This window comes from Hipposideros armiger, unplaced genomic scaffold (assembly GCF_001890085.2).
Source record: "Hipposideros armiger isolate ML-2016 unplaced genomic scaffold, ASM189008v1 scaffold_8, whole genome shotgun sequence".
Taxonomy (NCBI): Eukaryota; Metazoa; Chordata; class Mammalia; order Chiroptera; family Hipposideridae; genus Hipposideros; species Hipposideros armiger.
This window is the reverse complement of record NW_017731358.1, coordinates 6442536-6447992: the sequence shown is the minus strand read 5'-3', so window position 1 is coordinate 6447992 and position 5457 is coordinate 6442536. Positions and strand designations below refer to the sequence as shown.

Below are 5457 nucleotides of genomic sequence, written 5' to 3'. Positions count from 1 at the left end.
AGAAGTCCAAACCTCAGGAAGGGACAGTTGCTTTACCAGCCCAGTTTACCACCTGCTTCAGGCATCCCCAGAGTTTGGCAAGCCCGGCTTCATTAGAATCTCTGATTCATTTACTTGAAACAAAACCTGGAGTGTTGACCCCATTGCCACAGACTCACCACCACCTTCTGTCACCTTCCTTAAACCTTTGCAGTAACCTGTACAATGATTACTTCTATTGGGAGCAATTCTCCGCCAACTGCAACAGTGTTAATTAAGCAGAATGTAAATCCAGTAATTAATACAGAATTATCCAAAACAAACATGCTAAAGAGTAGCAAACACAGAATGTGGGAAGGAGTTCTTAGAATTCACTCTTGACCTAAAAATTCCAAACTTACCTTGAACTAAGGTGCCAAGAGGTTAAAAAGTAAGTCCAAATTCTCATGCCTCCGGGTAACAAACCTGGCAGTCTCCTGCCTCCCACCGGAGGGCATTTTCTGGGAGAGCTAGCTACTAGCTACTTCTGAAAAACATGAGTGTAGCCTCTCCCAGAAGTGTGTGTGTGTGTGTGTGTGTGTGTGTGTGTGTGTGTGTGTACAAACCTGTGCACAGCGCTCACACAAACACAAGCCTGGCCTTGCAGCAAAAAGCACACAAACACCATTCACTGCATAAGGATAGAAGAGAATTGAAAAGAAGGCAGCAATCACTTCCAATGTCCTAAGAGTTTCCTGATCCCAGAACCACATGCCCATTGTGCCTAGGGATGGAAAAGAAAAAGAAAATTCCCACCCCAGGAGTCACTTTCAATCTGTGAACCAAAGGCACACTTAGGTCCAAGGAACTGAAGAGTCTCTACATGGCAGCTTTGCCATTGTCCTGAGCTAATGTGAGAGAAGAGAACTTCTTCCCTCCCTTCCTTCCTCCCCAAACACTGAAGTGCCACTCACCATGTGAGGTGGAGAGGTCATAGGAAGAGGAGAAAGCCAGAGCCTTGCAGGCAGGTGGGAGAGGCAGGCATAACCACAGCCAAGTGGAGGGTCAATGACCAGCTCCACCAGGCAGGGCAAGCAAGTCTGCACAGCAAAGGGCCCTTCTAGCTGGAAATGGAAACGGGACAGGCATTCGCTAGACAGAGAAGCGGGAGGGGGCAGAGTATTCCAGGCAGAGGAGATAGCATGTAGGAAAGCACAAAGTGATATAATTAGATTTCTGTTTTGGAAGAATTACTTGGCGCTGGTTAACAGATTCAGAGAGAGCCGAAGCAGTAAATGTGAGCAGGTGCACTGTGTGGCGGAAAGAGCACCGCACCAGCCATCAGGGCTTCTCAGTTCTGGGACCAGCTTGGCCACTGACCCGCTGAGTGTCCTTGCACAAACCTCTTAACTCCTCTGACCTCAGTTCCTCGTGGATAAAAGGAGAGGGCTCAATCAACTGGTTTCTGAGGTCCTCCTTGCACACACATTCTAGTATTCTAACTCTGCCAGCAGGTACTTCTTTAAAATTATGTCCTTTACCATATTTATGCACTTGGACCTTTCCACGTGTGTAGCACTTGACAGTTCGCAAAAGTATTTCCCATACAATAACTTTTAACCTTCACACCCCTGCGATGGAGATAGCTACACTGCTGCTGTAGGTGAGCTTGTCCAGCCCTGCGACTCATAAACAATGTCGCTATGTTGATGACGTCCAAATTTGTATCTGCCGCTCTGACCTCTCTTAAAACTCAGATGCAGAGAACCAGCTGCCTGCTGTTCCCCTCCATGTGAACATCTAATAGGCGTCTCAAACTCAGTATGTCCAACACTCAGCTTCTGATTTTCTTTCCTCAAACCAATTTTCCTTCCAACTTCTCCACCCTGGTAAATAAAAACTCCACTCTTCAAATTCCTCAAGACCAAAATCTTGAAGTCATTCCACACGGCACACCTGACCCATCAATAAATACCATTGTTTCTATTTGGAAAATGTTTTCAGAATCTGATTACTTCTCACCAGCTCCTCCACTAGCACTTCAATTCTCTTCTTTCACCGAGATATCTGTTCTGCCTGCTTCCACCTTTACACATACAGTCTGTTGTCCACAAAGAAGCCGTCCTAAGTCAGAGCCTATCAATTCTCTGCCCAAGAACCAACCTTTTATGGCTCTCCAGATCAGTAAAGGAAACGCCACATCCTCACCAAGTCCACCAGGCCCTTTCCTATGTCACCTTGGCAACCCTCCCTTCCTTCACTTCTTTTCAGCATCACCAGACTCTCCATTGTTTCCCAAACACCTGAGGCCAGCCACCTCAGGGCCTTTGCACATGTTCTCTCTGCCTGAAAAGCTCTTCTGTCAGGTGTCCACGTAGGTCATTCCCTCACTTCCTTCAGTCTCTGCTCAAATATCAGTTCATTCGAGAGGCATTACAATCCTTTCAAAAGTGGCAAACCCCAGCCCCTCTCAATCATCACCTGANCTTCCTCGGCGGGTCCGGCGCCCGCTTCCCTCTGGGTTCCCGCCCCGCTCGGGTCCTAGATCCCCTCTACGGTCTCCATCCCTCCCTGTGCCCGAGCGCGCCCCCCCCCGCGCCCCCGCGCGCTCCCTCCGAGCTGGATCTCCAGCACGACGTGAGCGGAAAGTAAATGGGCAGCCCCAACCACAAAGACAAATTGCCTTGAAAAAAATAAATCAAGAAATCACCGTTTGTGTCCGGGTTCCCGCCGCCGCACCCCTCTCCACTGGCAGAGGCGGGAACTCCCGGCTCCCGAGCCGCTGCATCTGGGGCCTGGCCGGGCAGAGTTTGGACTCCACAGGGCCCTGCCAGTGGAGGGGGTCGGGGAAGAATCCGGGCCGGGGCCCCGCAGGCAGCGGCGGAGCGGGGACGTCCCGGAGCGCGAGATTTCACACGCGAGCGGGCCATGCGTTCCCACGCGCCTCGCCGCCCACACTCGCCCTCCACCGGGTTTACTCGCCGGCTCACTCTCTCAGCCTCCATCTCAGCGCCGGTATCAGCGCCTCCTCCCTGCTCTCTCCCAGCCTTTCATTCGACCGTCCCCTCCTCCAGGCCCGAGCGCCGGGTCCCCATCGCGGCTGTAGCCCAGACGCGCCGACCACCACGAGGCGAGGGCCCTGTGCAGCCGGACCCAGAGCGAGCGGGCGGCGGGAAAGCGGCAGCGCCGAGGGCGCCCAAGCCGAGGTGGCAGAGGGCGGCGCAGAAGCTCGGGGACCCCTCTTCCTCCCGCCCGCAGCCTCCGTCACCTGGTTCCAACTTGCCAGCGCCCCTGGGCCCCTACTCTCTTCCCACGCCTCTCCCCGCTGAGTTGCTGAAGTTTGCAACTTGCAGCCCCAGCCTTCGCAGGGGAAGCTCCCGAGACTCACCTCCGGGCTGCGGGCGCAGGTGCCCGGTTCCCGGTGGTGGCTCCCGCCTCCCGGAGCAAGCGAACCAGGAGGGCTGGCGACCGGTCTGGGAATGGGGCGGCCGCGCAGGAACGGCCCCCCGGCCCTCGGCTCGGCGCTCTGGTGCAGTCCGGATCTGGGTCCGCGCCCGCTACTTTCGGGTATCTCCAGCAGCCGCTGGACGCGCGGCCGACCCGCGCGGCTCCGCGGAGCTGGGCTCTTGCAGCAGTACCCGCGCTCCAACTAGCTCCCGACCGGGTGCGCGGGTGAGAGCGGGGAGGCGGAGACCTAGGGATCTGGAGGGAAGGAGGGAGGGAGAGGCGATGGGGGAGGAGTTGGGAGCCAGAGGAGAGAAGGAGGGGAACAGGAGCGAAAAGGAGGAGGGGGTGGAGGGGACCTGCCTCGGCGGGCACTTCACTCGCCAGCCCCCAGGCGCGCGCAGGAGCGCAAGGGGGCGCCCTGCATCTCCAAGCCTCCCGCTCCGCGGCACGTCGGCCACTGGCCTGCGAAATGTGTGTTATCCAGAGGGTGGACAGAAGTCCCGCGCCTCCGTCGGCAGTAGAGCGGTGAGGCCCCGGTCTCCGAGCCTTTGCTACCTTTTGCCACGTCCTGCGTTACCGTCCACGGTAACTCCCATGTCGAACCTGACTTCCTCCCGGGGTCAGCCTACTCGAACCCTGCCCACCCAGCCTTTGGGGGCTGAAGATAGTCTCCCTTCCCCATCCGACTCCCGACCCCTCTGGATCCCAAATTCCTAACCCAGTTACCTAGGAACTATCTTCCTGCCTGTGTATTCGAAGCGGGGAAGAACCGCTTACAACACAGGGGAAATCCTTATTGCAGTTGAAGGGAATGGGGCAAGGCTTCTGGGCTGGACTGGAAAGCCAGAACTGGCTGGATTAGGGTTAATTTTACAAGCTGCACGACCTTGACTGAACCTCTCCAAGCCTCAGTTTCCTCCGCTGTAAACTAGGGTTGGTAATACCCAACCTACAGAACGATTTGAAAACCAAGTAAGGGCTACAGTGAGTAAAATAACACCAGGAACATTGGGAGGGCATCCAAGAGATTAACGATCCTGGGAGGCGGTGAGTACTCTGAGCTGAGGAGGGAAGCTTAGCGCAATCACATCAAGCAAGGCTGCATTGTTGACAAGTTTAATATCTAGTGTTTCTGGTGGCAAGAAAACGGAGGGAAAGAGAGGAGGCAAGCTTCAAATCCTATCTGACTGAGCTGAGAAAGAGACAGAAAGGGAGCCCTCTGCTGAACAAAAAAAGGTATTTAAAATAAAAAAGGTGACCTAAGAAAAGAAAATGCAAGAATGGAGGAGAAAGACAAAGGACCTGAAAAATTAAAGCCCGAAGAAGTGTGATTTTAAGAGATAAGCAAAAAGAACTGGAAATAAAAATAGATACGTTGGAAAAAGGAAAACATTAAAAGGTTCCCTACAGTATGCCAGAAAATGAAGAATTAGAGTGAAGCATTTTCCATAACAAAATTCTGGGTAAAGGAAATTGCAGATAAAGCAGAGGAATGGAGATAGTAACAGCCTCAGAGATACACCTCCCAACACACACACACACACAAACACACACACACACACACACACACACACACACACACACCCTCTGAACCAAGGTGAGAAGCAGTTTGACCAGGATGATGATGATGATGATAATGGGGGGGGGAGATATCTAAGCAGGGAGTTTATGAGATACTCTAAAAAGGAAATCAGGGCACAACCTCAGAAACAAAGAGTTTCTAGGGCAACAGAAATGCTGAAACTCATAATTTGCAGAATGGAGAGGAACTTGCAAAGGTAAGACACACTCTGGACCAGAGGAGAGAGATATAGAGAAGGAAAAAGAAGAAGAAAATAGTTGCATCAGGGCGTACCGGTCTGGTAGCAGATCCATTTAATTAGGGGTAGAAATCAAGTTGGAAGAGGTAATGCAGGACATCGAGTCCAGACCTATAATTTTACAGACAAGAACAATGAGATCTAGAGAGGGGAAGCAACTCTCCCAGAGTCCCAAACTGGGGTGGGGACCAGTTTCCTAATCCCCAGTCTGGGACCCTTCCACTGCTGTGAG

General features: G+C 53.0%; 1 protein-coding gene across 3 annotated transcripts in view; it reads right to left on the bottom strand.

Moving 5' to 3' along the window:
• SEMA5B (semaphorin 5B) overlaps positions 1-3677 on the bottom strand; it is a 134693-nt gene extending 131016 nt beyond the window's left edge. Inside the window, exon 1 of one of the 3 annotated variants that reach the window (XM_019652605.1) lies at positions 3347-3677. The gene's annotated coding sequence lies outside the window, so the exon portion shown is untranslated. The remainder of the gene's footprint in view (positions 1-3346) is intronic. The other 2 variants (XM_019652610.1, XM_019652600.1) reach the window with 2 other exon arrangements.
• Between the last annotated feature and the right edge of the window lie 1780 nt (positions 3678-5457).